Below are 14,047 nucleotides of genomic sequence, written 5' to 3' on the forward strand. Positions count from 1 at the left end.
ACCGGGGAGCAGCGGCGACGTGGTGGGCCGGGAGTCGGCGGCGGGGAGCGGGGAGGACGCAGAGCTGCAGTGCGCCTCTGACCGCCTCTCCCCACGCAGCAGTTCTGCTTCTACGGGGACTTAGACTGCCCCGACTGGGTGCTGGCTGAGATCAGCTCCCTGGCCGAAATCTTTTAAGTGCCCGCCCCCACCCCCATCCCCCTGCCTGCCCCAGGCCCGCTGCCCACCCTCCTTCTCCTGCGCAGTCCCCGCTGCTGCTGAAGTTCAGCGCTATTTCAGTACTTGTTCTACTTGTGTTTCTGAAAAAAAGCTAGAATCAGGATAGCCAAAGCAACATAGAAAGTCTATTCCATCTTCAGCTACATTACAGGGCAAAGGAAATAAGTGATCCTACCCATCAGTGGAACAGGGAAAGAATGAAGATTAAGTCTGTGAGCTATAGAAGAGAAAAATCACACTGTAACAACTTAGAAGATTGCTCCAAGACCACAGTCACAGGAAAAGGGAAGAGAGCCAGGGGCAGAAACTGTAAGGCCAAAAAGATGATGGACACATCTGTGCATCAATCAGGTTCAGAGGTCACTGCATGCCCCAAGCCTAACGAGTTCTCTCGTTTATGTGTGTTATACACCTATTAATTACTTGAATAGAAAATTTACAATTGAACTTTCACAAAGGTTACAGAGTGATATCCCTGCACTGACCATTGCAGCTGAGCTTCTGCTACAGATTCTGACACGTCAGGTGACTGAATGTTTGCTTGTTTTCTAGGCTCTCCTTACAGTCCATCCAGGACATGAAATATAGAGGGGATTTCTTGAGAGGCAGCTTTTAGACCTCATTCCCTTACCTTCGTGGTCAATGCCATCAGCGTCACTCTCCCTCTCTTCTTGCTCTTCATCGAGAGTTCCTCGTGTTAGTATTAGCTCAGAGGGACCCATTGCAGAAGCATCAGGTCCTTGAAGGGAACAGGCTGTACACAAACCAGCCTGCTAAAGGTAAGGTTTCTATCTGCACAGAAACCCAGCAATGAACACCTGCTCTAAGGGGACAGAAAGCTGCTTGTGGATCCCAGACACAGGACAGACTCCATCAGCACCTACTCGCCTCATCTAAGGAACAGTGCAGCCAACAGCAGAGCTTTCTCATATTCTGATCTGACTGTTTCGCCTTTTCTAAAGTATTTCATTATTTCTAGTAGGTCCACTGCTTTAGCTACACAGCGGGGTTTCTTCCAAACCTGTGACTGACACAGGAAGAGCTAAGTGTGACCAATCCCACAGGAACTAAAGCCCCGCTCCTCTAACATGGAGCTGCTTTCACATTTCTGCTGTGAGGACAAAGAAGCACTGTACTACTTCACAAGGCAAACTCTTCAGAAAACTTCTGCAGTAACCTTTATCTTCCTGGGGAGGTACCTGCCAGTGTGCTGCCCTGCACACACACGCTGCCCATGTCCTTCCACAAGTGTTCCAGCTGCTCTCTCTTTTGTTTATTTTGAGCTTTCTCCCATAGACAAAGATTTACATGTGGATTCTGAGAACATTTAAAACATCAGGAGAAGAGAAACCTCACCCAAACCCAGCAGCCTGTCCCCCAGTCAGAGAGCAGAAGTCACTACGCAGGTCTTACATTTCAACTCAGGTTACACAGAACTTCTGACTAAGCATGGAAAGCAACCTCCAGTCAGGTGGGATTCTAGGACGTTTTCAGCAGCGCCGGGAAGCCAAACTCTGTGTAGCTGTGCCTGCAGAGAACTGTCCTTTGGACAGCCAGAACTCAAGGTGAGCAGAGCTACTGATTTTGGCACTGCGATTCAGTCTTTCTTACTAAGTCAAACTAGTACTCTTCACTGGTGCAGGAAGATACAGGGATAGTCTCAACAAATCCCTTTGGAAATTTATTTTTAAGAACTCTCTGTCCATCTGAATGGAAGACACAATCTTATTTCCCAATCATTTTCACACAATTAGCTCAAATATTAGCACTAAACCAGTGAGCAACATCTGTTTTACAAAATCTTTAGTTTTGTAAAGATATGCTCCACCACATCTAGGAAAAAAAAGGCAAATGGTGGACTCCTTCAGGACAGGAGTTTTCCCACAGTGAGTACGACTAGTAAATGAAATGTTAGACCCTCTCAACATAAAGGCAATTGTGTGCACAAAAGTGACCCAAGATACACTGTTCAGGTGTAAAACAGCTAAAAACACTTACCAGTGTTTTTCTCAGGCGCTCGTATTCTGGCCGATACTCTCTGAAAAGGTGAATAAAGGGAGTGCATTCAGTCTGAAAAACACATGATTTGTATTGCATAAGGATCATCCTGGAGGCTTCTTTTTACTCACAAAAAAAAGTTTTCTCTAGGCTTTCATGTTTGAGAGACATTTCAGAAAGACAGTACTTTTTTCCCCAGATTTGGATTCTGAAACCAATGGATGCAAAATCAATGAACATACTTCATTAAAACAGCAACAATTCAAAACTTGGTATGGAACTACAAGAAAAAAATTACTTCACAGACTTGCTGGCACAGATAGCTTTTACTTTTTCACGGAACAGCACAAAAATTCATCTCTGAATAGTTCCTTTTTACTGCTGCTTTTTATGCTGATACTGGACACCCTAAGCTACCTTGGCTATGGCAACTGTACACTCCTTCAAATCAAAGGAGCAGACTCATGAATCAGGACCTTCAGGAAGTGGTCACTGGGTCGCGGACCAGAAGTTATCCCCTTACCTCTCCTATTCATCTACAGCTTTAGAAAGCTGGGTAAAAATCTCCCCCAGTCCTGTGCCAAACACTGCAGAAACACCAACCACCTGGAAAAGAGAACACACCAGAACTAGAGAGTAACTGAGCCAGATTTTTAATACAGAAAAAAAAACAAAATAAAAACAAACAAATAAACAATCCCCCACAACGACAACAAAAAAAATCAACACCACCGAAAAACCCAACAACGACGAACTACTAATCTAAACCTAACAACACCCATTTAATCAGCACAGTGGCCTAAGAGTGGGCAGTAACACTTCTGCTTCTGTCCAGCCCGCTTTCAAACTCTTCCTCCACTTGCTGTTCATGTTTGTTACTTCTGCTTTTTGGTTGTCGGTGATTTTGTGTTTGGTGAGTTGTTGGGGTATTTTGGGGGGTGTTTCTTTGGGGAAGGAGGTTTGTTTGGTATTTTGTAACACTGTAGGGCAATTCAAAAGAAAGGTCAAGTCTTTCTGCTGTTTACTTCTTTACTGTTAATAACCCAAGTTCTCATTCTGCATCTAGGGTTATAAGTGGTTAGCAAGTATCAGTGTACTAGAATTAAAGTGCAAAAGAGACAACAAGAACTGACCTTTTGGCTCTGAAATAGTCTAAGACTTTTTATTTAGCCAAAGCACATTTAAAAGGTCCCCAGAACAGCAAGAGAGGGAGAATTTAATCAGTTGCTATGACAATACATTCAAAATGCACATCTACTTTCTAATTTCAACTTGTCTCTCATTACACTTCTGGCCATTTGTTCTGCTTGTATTAAACCAATTCTCTAAAAATACCTTGAATTAAGACTATTACCAGCCAGAATCCTACATCCTCTAACGAAAATTCTCCCTCTTTTTCATAGGCAAGACAGTCTCAACTACTGACTTCCAAATGGAAGACCTTTCCCAACACAGCCTTGCATTTGATCATTAATACAGTAAATATGCAGACAGCTCTCCAAAGGATTTTAAGCATTAAGGCCAGGCACTGTGCCAATATATATAAATATTTATACTTTCCCTGCACTTCAGTACAAGCTGCCTTTTACTCCGTAATCCTCTTCATATGACCTGCTCTCCATCCAGTGCTCCAACAGTCCTGACAGGCAGATAAACATGACCTGATCAGCAAATAAGGAACAGGAAGTATGTTAGTTCTGTATATGGGACCACTACAATCCCTTTTGAAATTCTGTATATTGTTCCACATAGGACACTTACAATAGTTTTGGTTTGGCTCTGTTATCATTATCTACATGAATGGAATCATTTCGTTCCTGTAATATCCACACAGCCGAGAAGGCTTGCTTTTTCTTTAGTAAAAGCTGATGACAAACACAATCAGCTAAAACCTTTAGCACAGACTATGGGATCATTAACAGCCTCCAGTGTATACTGTTGTCAGAGAAACAATTAATTTGTCCTCTCAAAACCTGGTTGAGTGGAAGAACAATCTTCTTCTTGCACAAGCAAATATAAAGGGTTTTTTTGTTCATTTATTTGCTTTTGAGATTCTTTCCCTTCTTCCTATGTAGTACATTGCCCAACTGTACTTGACACTTTCAGAACAAGGAAAATTACCTCAGGTGGGAAATGCTGCAGCAAAGAACACTGCCTCTTACCAGCCTATCTGAGCTTTCATCTTGTGATTAATCACAGTTCAATATTAAATTATTCAGGCTGCCATTCAGTGTGACAAGCTGCAGTGTAACAAGCTGCAGTGTGACCTCAACACAGGTCATCAACAGATTACAGTTCAAAAGGGCAGTGCAAAGCCCCTTTACAGAAGGACAGAATGGTGGGGGTTGGACAATACCTCTGGAGATCATCTAGTCCAGTCTCTCCTGCTCAAAAAGCGGGATTAGGCAGAAGAGGTTGCTCACAACTTTGCCTGAGCAAAAGTGTTTTAAGCATCTCCAGGGATGGAGATTCCACAATTTCTCTGGACCAGTCCAGAGGAGAACTTCTTAAGTTATTGTTTTCAGTGGGAAGGTAGGGACAGAAACAAGCGATCCCAAAACTTCAAACCCATCCCCACAGCGGTCCAGAGCAGCTTGAGCCCAGGCTCCTGCCTTCCCAGGGCCAGGCTCTTCTCTCTGCGAGGCACCCACCAGCCGGGCACTGCCCTGCCCAGCGGCCCCGAGCGCTTCAGGCGCCGGCCCGGCCAACGCCTCGCCCTGCGCGGGCGCCGCTTCCAAAATCACTACCCAAGAGACACAGCAATCAAAGCAGAGGGACTGCACTCCCAGCTTTTCTTACCTGCAGGCACACACAGCACAGCACGCTGGACATAAAAGCCACAGGGTTAGTCCTGCCAGAGGCGTCCGGCACACCCACGGCGACCGAAGGGAAACAGGGAGCCTGGGAACACGGAGTAAAAGACACCTTAATTAGGACTACACCGAGCACTAGCCAGGTCATTCCCACAGACAGCTTCACCGTCCAGTCACACAAAAATCACTTACCTACCAGGGCCTCAGGTAGGATGGCTCCTGACGCTGACCAGGTGAACACCTCCGTTTGCCCCGGGGGGTCAAGAATAACATCCCTGGGAAGAAGTCACCCCCAACAACAAAAAGGGAAAATTAGTGAAGCACGGCGTCCTCTTCTGACTAGATTGCCACCAGCATTCCATAGCAAATGCCATGACTATTCTGTTACAGACGAGAAAACCCTGTTCTCCCAAACAAACAGCGAGGAGATTTATGGGCACGCCTGAAAATTTCCTGTGAGGAACTTTTTGTAACTAAGGAGCAGGTGCTATCTTGAGTTGAAGGCATCCATTTGACAGACACTTAGTACAGCAAACTCTTCAGCAGAGCAATTAATTGCTGCCTATTTGAACAGCAGGGGAGAGAAAATGACAGTCGAAGGGAAGACAAGAAAAGCAGAACTGCAATCAGCAGACTTTTCTTCCATCTCTCCCGAGAAAGCCTAGTTTGTCTGTTCTAATAATTCTATGCCCTTTTCTACACGAAACTTAGACCAAGGCTGAAAAAACAACTAGAAAACACGGAGAGAAGCTTTTTAGAATTTCACGTGATTTTCCCAAACCGATCCCAGAAAAGCAGAACTCGGTAGAATGTACTCACCTCGAGGCCTTTGGTCTTTTTTTCCATAAGCTTCGTCACCTGATGGAAAAAGCAGAGCAGACTCGGTATTTAAGCTCACAACAGGAAAACTTCCCCTTCGTTTCCTAAAAGAAACTACATTAATTCGCACAGCTGCAGGCGCGTCTCCAGCTGTTAAAGCCTTTCAGCTTTTCAGAGGGTGAGAATGCCCTGCTAGGGAAGGCTGAAAAATGCTCGGAGCCTGCCCAGGTCAAAGAGCCCCTCGATTTTGTCTGTGTTCCAGTCCCTGGCTAAAGAAAGGGCAGAAGAAGCGCAGTTGTTGCTTGCCTTTTCCCTCAGAGGTTTTGCCAGGCGCCGGGCCAGCCCGGGCACTGCGGGGGAAGGCCGGCAGTGCCCAAACCCCGCCGCTTTCCCGGGGGCGTCGCTTGCGAGAGCGCCCCCGAGCGCCGGGCCCTGCCTCACAGTCGCCGCCTGGCGGACACGGCCGGGAGCGGCGTTGCAGCCGCGCGCGGCGCTGCAGCCGCGCGCCCCCCCCCCCCACCCCTCGGCGAGACCCGCGGCGCCTTTCGCGAGTACGGGCCTTTCCTCCCTAAAACCTGCCCTTGCCTAGGAAAAGCTGAGCAGTTCACAGAGTTACTGTTTCCACCCCAGCTTCCCAAAGGATTTCTCTCTCCCGGCAGCGCAGACAGGGTCCCCGAGGCAGCGCAGACCCTCCCCGCGGGGGTTGTGGTGCGTGTGCAATGCCAGGGCACATCCGAACCCGGCCCTGCGGCGGCACGCAGGTGCAAGTTTCTCCGCAGAGGCGAGAAACTTGCCTGTCGCTTCCCCTGCCTGCAGTCGCCGATGGCCGCGGGAGAGGCAGAAGAGCGGCCGCGCCCAGCTTACCCTGGCGCCGTGGGTCGCTTCCTGGGGGGGGGGGGGGGGGGGGGGGAAGGCGGCGGCGCAGCTCCGACAGCATCTCCAGGGCACGGCGGGAGCGGGAGCGGAGGGGAGCGGGGGGGGGGGGGGAGCGGGGACGGGAGGGGAGCGGAGGGGAGCGGAGCGGAACGAGGCGGGCGGGCGGGCGGAGCGCCGCGCGCGCGGCGCCGAGGGGGGCTGCCGGCGCCGGTGCCTGCCGCCGCCCACGAACCTGCCGCCCGCGCCCGGCGCCGCCGAGCGCCCCGCCCCGTCCCCACAGCGGGAAGCGGCGCGGCGAGACGGCGCTGCGGGCGCGGGGCGGGGGTCCGGGTCGCGGCGGAGGTCAGACAACCGCCATCTTTAGTGTGGCCTCGGCTAAGTTCCGGTCCTGGCGGCGCCATCTAGAGTGTGGCGTCGGGGCGAACTTCCGGGCCGGGGCCGCCATCTTTAGTGTGGTCGTTCCGGTCCTGGCGGCGCCATCTTTACTGTGGGCTTGGCGAACTTCCGGGCCGGGGCCGCCATCTTTAGTGTGGTCGTTCCGGTCCTGGCGGCGCCATCTTTACTGTGGGCTTGGCGGACTTCCGCGCCGGGGCTTGGAGGACTTCCGGTCCCTCTCTACTTCCGGTGACCGAGTTTACCCAAATTAGCGTCCCTCCTGGCTAATTTCTGCGCTTTCACCCCAAAAAATCTTCATGTTATTCCCCCCACACACACCCCGGGAGAGACGGGAGACCGCCAGTCCCGCCCTGCCGCCGGAACCGGCCCTTAACTCGAGCAGGGAGCGCTGCACCGGCACGAGAGCCACTGCGCATGCGTCGTCGGTCCCGCGCCTGCCTGCCCTTACTTACTACGTCATCGCCGGCGTCTTGCCAATGACTGCGCATGCGCCGGCGTCGCCACCTCGGCTCCGCCGCCCGACCGCCCGGCTTCGCTTTCTTACTGCGGCTCCCCCTCCACTTTTTCGGCTCCCTGGGGTTCCCTCACCCACATTTTGGGGTCCCCTTCTCACATTTTTGGGGTGATGACCCCGCAATTTACGGTTCGGGGGGGGGGGGGAGGAGAGGAGAGGAAACGGGGTGCCCAAGAAGGGGTTTCTTTTTTTTTTTTTTTTCTCTTTTATTTCATTTTCATTTTATTTCCTTTTTAGGTTTTTTGCCTTTTTTTTTTTAATTTTCTTTTGTTTTTTATATTTCCTTTTTTATTTCGTTTATTTTTTATTCTCTTTATTTTTCATTTGCTCTCCCAGTGCTCCCCAGTAACACCCAGTGCTCCCCAACAACCCTCAGTAACACCCAGTGCTCCCCAGTGCACCCCAGTAACACCCAGTGCTCCCCAACAACCCCCAGTAACACCCAGTGCTCCCAAACAACCCCCAGTAACACCCAGTGCTCCCAAACAACCCCCAGTAACACCCAGTGCTCCCCAAAAATTGACCCAAAACCGACCCAAATCACCCCAAAAGCTGACCCAAAACTGACTCCAAAAGCTGACCCAAAACTGACCCAAATCACCCCAAACAATGACCCAAAACTGACCCCAAAAACTGACCCAAATCATCCAAAAAACTGACCCCAAACTTTGCATTTATTTGGCATCATTTCCTCTCAAAAACAACATCTCCAATTTAGCCATCATTTTAAAATCATCCCAGGAATCAAAAGGGACTGGAAAACACACAGAAATCATTCCTACACCCACCAAATCTTTAGGAATTGGAACCCGATTCCCTCATCTCCCTCCTGGTTTTTCTTGGCTGGAAAACCTGATGATCCCCGCTGGCTATTTTTAGGCTGCTTTTCTTCCACAGCTCCTTTCTCCCGGCTGAAACCTCCTGGCACATTCAGGGCTTATCTGGAGGGAAGCCCCTCTGAAGTATTTCCTCTCGTGGCAATTCTGTGGGATGAAGAAGTAAAAAAAGCACGTCAAGAGCTCCTTCTACCCCCTTCCTTCGCAAACACCCTCCCAGTTTGTCCTTGGCAGCTCCATCCCCCCGGCACCCGCACCCGACGCTTCGGCTCCGCTGGCAAAGGGACAGCAAGTGCACAAGCAAGTTCAGTGCTGGGCAGGGGCTCCCTGGGGAACGGCACTTCAGTGCTTTAGTCCGTGGCCTTTCCTGCTGCCCTCCCTCCTGGAGGCAGAGGATGACCCGGCCCTTGTTTCTCCCACGCTCGCAGACCCAGGTCCTGCTCCTTTGGCCCCACTTTTCTTAGCAGACCCGGCATCATTTTCCAGGGTCCCCAGGAAACTTCTGCACTTGACCCATTGCTAAGTGCAGAGCACAGAGCAAGGGAAGGACAAATTCCTTGGCACCCACCCCCTGGAATTTTCCTTCTCTGCAGCACGCTCCCGTTCCCACTGTCTCTGGAGGTGCCCGCACGAGCCCTCCTTCTCCCAGCACCTCAGAGAATGTCCTTTTCACCCAGGTCCCGCTTACCGTCGTCCAACAAAACACGCTGACAACATTTTTCAGGATGCCAGTGGAGAGATATTAGAGCACACTGCACAGGGAAGCTGAGGCTGCCCCTGGATCCCTGCAAGTGTTCCAGGCCAGGCTGGACGGGACTTGGAGCAACCGGGGATGAGAGGGGAAGGTGTCCCTGCCCACGGAAGACAGGGTGGCCTTTGAAGGTCCCCTTCAAACCAAATCGCTCTGGGATTCCCCTCCAAAATCACTACCCAAGAGACACAGCAAGCAAAGCAGAGGGACTGCACTCCCAGCTTTTCTTACCTGCAGGCACACAGCACGTTGGACATAAAAGCCACAGGGTTAGTCCTGCCAGAGGTGTCCGGCACATCCACGGCAACCGAAGGGAAAGAGGGAGCCTGGGAACACAGAGTAAAAGACACTTTAATTAGGACTACACCGAGCACTAGCCAGGTCATTCACACAGCTTCACTGTCCAGTCACACAAAAAACACTCACCGAGGCTTCAGGGAGGATGGTTCCTGACGCTGACCAGGTGAATACCTCCCTGGAAGCCCGCTCCGCTCATGCCAGGCACTAGGGCTCCCCCAGAAGGGCTTTGCCAAGCATCCAAGGGAAATTAAAATTACAGCCTGGGCAGGAAATTAAAATTACAGTCCGGCAGGACCGCTCCTGGCCAAGGCCACCGCTCCCTGCAAGTCAGACCACTCACCACCCGGGGCGAGGATTATCGGGGGCACGCCTCCAGCTTTTATTCTCCAGAAACTCCAGTTCTTTCTGGTACCGCTTGCCAGAAAGTCTTCCCCTGCTGGAAGAGGTCACTTTAGTCTTTCGAGGGGCCAGACTGCCAAAGCCCGGCCAGTCCATTCCAACGAGGAAAGGTAGCTTGGTCTTGGACAGGATACTGGGGGGGGAGACACAAAATAAAAGTTTAATTTAAAACTTCCTGGAAGAGAAAGCAATTCAAACATAAGGCAGACAAGACTCGTGCAAAACTGAATAACACTGGACTTCAAAGGAGAATTATTTCCCTCTGCACCTCAGAGAACCCCAATTTTCACCCAGGTCCTGCTTGCCATCGTCCAACAAAACGTGCTGACAAAATTTTTCATGATGACAGTGGAGAGCTATTAAATGCACACTGCACAGGGAAGCTGAGGCTGCCCCTGGATCCCTGCAAGTGTTCCAGGCCAGGCTGGATGGGACTTGCAGCATCCAACCGGGGATGAGAGTGGAAGGTGTCCCTGCCCACGGAAGACAGGGTGGCCTTTGAAGGTCCCCTTCAAACCAAATCGCTCTGGGATTCCCCTCCAAAATCACTACCCAAGAGACACAGCAAGCAAAGCAGAGGGACTGCACTCCCAGCTTTTCTTACCTGCAGGCACACAGCACGTTGGACATAAAAGCCACAGGGTTAGTCCTGCCAGAGGTGTCCGGCACATCCACGGCAACCGAAGGGAAAGAGGGAGCCTGGGAACACAGAGTAAAAGACACTTTAATTAGGACTACACCGAGCACTAGCCAGGTCATTCACACAGCTTCACTGTCCAGTCACACAAAAAACACTCACCGAGGCTTCAGGGAGGATGGTTCCTGACGCTGACCAGGTGAATACCTCCCTGGAAGCCCGCTCCGCTCATGCCAGGCACTAGGGCTCCCCCAGAAGGGCTTTGCCAAGCATCCAAAGGAAATTAAAATTACAGCCTAGGCAGGAAATTAAAATTACAGTCCGGCAGGACCGCTCCTGGCCAAGGCCACCGCTCCCTGCAAGTCAGACCACTCACCACCCGGGGCGAGGATTATCGGGGGCACACCTCCAGCTTTTATTCTCCAGAAACTCCAGTTCTTTCTGGTACCGCTTGCCAGAAAGTCTTCCCCTGCTGGAAGAGGTCACTTTAGTCTTTCGAGGGGCCAGACTGCCAAAGCCCGGCCAGTCCATTCCAACGAGGAAAGGTAGCTTGGTCTTGGACAGGATACTGGGGGGGGAGACACAAAATAAAAGTTTAATTTAAAACTTCCTGGAAGAGAAAGCAATTCAAACATAAGGCAGACAAGACTCGTGCAAAACTGAATAACACTGGACTTCAAAGGAGAATTATTTCCCTCTGCACCTCAGAGAACCCCAATTTTCACCCAGGTCCTGCTTGCCATCGTCCAACAAAACGTGCTGACAAAATTTTTCATGATGACAGTGGAGAGCTATTAAATGCACACTGCACAGGGAAGCTGAGGCTGCCCCTGGATCCCTGCAAGTGTTCCAGGCCAGGCTGGATGGGACTTGCAGCATCCAACCGGGGATGAGAGTGGAAGGTGTCCCTGCCCACGGAAGACAGGGTGGCCTTTGAAGGTCCCCTTCAAACCAAATCGCTCTGGGATTCCCCTCCAAAATCACTACCCAAGAGACACAGCAAGCAAAGCAGAGGGACTGCACTCCCAGCTTTTCTTACCTGCAGGCACACAGCACGTTGGACATAAAAGCCACAGGGTTAGTCCTGCCAGAGGTGTCCGGCACACACGTGGCAACCGAAGGGAAAGAGGGAGCCTGGGAACACGGAGTAAAAGACACTTTAATTAGGAGTACACCGAGCACTGGCCAGGTCATGCACACAGACAGCTTCACCGTCCAGTCACACAAAAATCACTTACCTACCAGGGCCTCAGGTAGGATGGCTCCTGACGCTGACCAGGTGAACACCTCCGTTTGCCCCGGGGGGTCAAGAATAACATCCCTGGGAAGAAGTCACCCCCAACAACAAAAAGGGAAAATTAGTGAAGCACGGCGTCCTCTTCTGACTAGATTGCCACCAGCATTCCATAGCAAATGCCATGACTATTCTGTTACAGACGAGAAAACCCTGTTCTCCCAAACAAACAGCGAGGAGATTTATGGGCACGCCTGAAAATTTCCTGTGAGGAACTTTTTGTAACTAAGGAGCAGGTGCTATCTTGAGTTGAAGGCATCCATTTGACAGACACTTAGTACAGCAAACTCTTCAGCAGAGCAATTAATTGCTGCCTATTTGAACAGCAGGGGAGAGAAAATGACAGTCGAAGGGAAGACAAGAAAAGCAGAACTGCAATCAGCAGACTTTTCTTCCATCTCTCCCGAGAAAGCCTAGTTTGTCTGTTCTAATAATTCTATGCCCTTTTCTACACGAAACTTAGACCAAGGCTGAAAAAACAACTAGAAAACACGGAGAGAAGCTTTTTAGAATTTCACGTGATTTTCCCAAACCGATCCCAGAAAAGCAGAACTCGGTAGAATGTACTCACCTCGAGGCCTTTGGTCTTTTTTTCCATAAGCTTCGTCACCTGATGGAAAAAGCAGAGCAGACTCGGTATTTAAGCTCACAACAGGAAAACTTCCCCTTCGTTTCCTAAAAGAAACTACATTAATTCGCACAGCTGCAGGCGCGTCTCCAGCTGTTAAAGCCTTTCAGCTTTTCAGAGGGTGAGAATGCCCTGCTAGGGAAGGCTGAAAAATGCTCGGAGCCTGCCCAGGTCAAAGAGCCCCTCGATTTTGTCTGTGTTCCAGTCCCTGGCTAAAGAAAGGGCAGAACAAGCGCAGCTGTTCCTTGCCTTTTCCCTCAGAGGTTTTGCCAGGCGCCGGGCCAGCCCGGGCACTGCGGGGGAAGGCCGGCAGCGCCCAAACCCCGCCGCTTTCCCGGGGTCGTCGCTTGCGAGAGCGCCCCCGAGCGCCGGGCCCCGCCTCACAGTCGCCGCCTGGCGGACACGGCCGGGAGCGGCGTTGCAGCCGCGCGCGGCGCTGCAGCCGCGCCCCCCCCCCCCCACCCCTCGGCGAGACCCGCGGCGCCTTTCGCGAGTACGGGCCTTTCCTCCCTAAAACCTGCCCTTGCCTAGGAAAAGCTGAGCAGTTCACAGAGTTACTGTTTCCACCCCAGCTTCCCAAAGGATTTCTCTCTCCCGGCAGCGCAGACAGGGTCCCCGAGGCAGCGCAGACCCTCCCCGCGGGGGTTGTGGTGCGTGTGCAATGCCAGGGCACATCCGAACCCGGCCCTGCGGCGGCACGCAGGTGCAAGTTTCTCCGCAGAGGCGAGAAACTTGCCTGTCGCTTCCCCTGCCTGCAGTCGCCGATGGCCGCGGGAGAGGCAGAAGAGCGGCCGCGCCCAGCTTACCCTGGCGCCGTGGGTCGCTTCCTGGGGGGGGGGGGGGGGGGGGGAAGGCGGCGGCGCAGCTCCGACAGCATCTCCAGGGCACGGCGGGAGCGGGAGCGGAGGGGAGCGGGGGGGGGGGGGGGAGCGGGGACGGGAGGGGAGCGGAGGGGAGCGGAGCGGAACGAGGCGGGCGGGCGGAGCGCCGCGCGCGCGGCGCCGAGGGGGGCTGCCGGCGCCGGTGCCTGCCGCCGCCCACGAACCTGCCGCCCGCGCCCGGCGCCGCCGAGCGCCCCGCCCCGTCCCCACAGCGGGAAGCGGCGCGGCGAGACGACGCTGCGGGCGCGGGGCGGGGGTCCGGGTCGCGGCGGAGGTCAGACAACCGCCATCTTTAGTGTGGCCTCGGCTAAGTTCCGGTCCTGGCGGCGCCATCTAGAGTGTGGCGTCGGGGCGAACTTCCGGGCCCGGGGGCCGCCATCTTTTAGTGTGGTCGTTCCGGTTCCTGGCGGCGCCATCTTTACTGTGGGCTTGGGCGGACTTCCGGGCCGGGGCCGCCATCTTTAGTGTGGTCGTTCCGGTCCTGGCGGCGCCATCTTTACTGTGGGCTTGGCGGACTTCCGCGCCGGGGCTTGGAGGACTTCCGGTCCCTCTCTACTTCCGGTGACCGAGTTTACCCCAAATTAGCGTCCCTCCTGGCTAATTTCTGCGCTTTCACCCCAAAAAATCTTCATGTTATTCCCCCCACACACACACCCGGGAGAGACGGGAGACCGCCAGTCCCCGCC

General features: G+C 52.5%; 2 long non-coding RNA genes across 7 annotated transcripts; both read right to left on the reverse strand.

The window, feature by feature from the left end:
- Positions 1-322: 322 nt before the first annotated feature.
- Positions 323-12,513, reverse strand: LOC135420060 (uncharacterized). 6 transcript variants are annotated; one of them, XR_010433313.1, is made up of 9 exons: positions 12,424-12,513; positions 11,801-11,879; positions 10,526-10,620; positions 9,649-10,054; positions 5,017-5,118; positions 2,741-2,823; positions 2,218-2,289; positions 1,419-1,536; positions 323-958 (listed from the first exon to the last, which is right to left on the reverse strand). It is a non-coding gene; the product is annotated as an uncharacterized LOC135420060 (long non-coding RNA). The 6 variants fall into 6 exon arrangements; XR_010433314.1 differs by lacking the exons at positions 9,649-10,054; positions 10,526-10,620; positions 11,801-11,879; positions 12,424-12,513 and adding exons at positions 1,633-1,762; positions 5,227-5,305; positions 5,850-5,953; XR_010433312.1 differs by lacking the exons at positions 9,649-10,054; positions 10,526-10,620; positions 11,801-11,879; positions 12,424-12,513 and adding exons at positions 5,227-5,305; positions 5,850-5,951.
- LOC135420061 (uncharacterized) lies at positions 8,287-9,447 on the reverse strand. The gene is made up of 2 exons (XR_010433318.1): positions 9,040-9,447; positions 8,287-8,618 (listed from the first exon to the last, which is right to left on the reverse strand). It is a non-coding gene; the product is annotated as an uncharacterized LOC135420061 (long non-coding RNA).
- Positions 12,514-14,047: the final 1,534 nt, after the last annotated feature.

The sequence above is a fragment of the Pseudopipra pipra genome, chromosome 11 (assembly GCF_036250125.1).
Source record: "Pseudopipra pipra isolate bDixPip1 chromosome 11, bDixPip1.hap1, whole genome shotgun sequence".
NCBI lineage: Eukaryota > Metazoa > Chordata > Aves > Passeriformes > Pipridae > Pseudopipra > Pseudopipra pipra.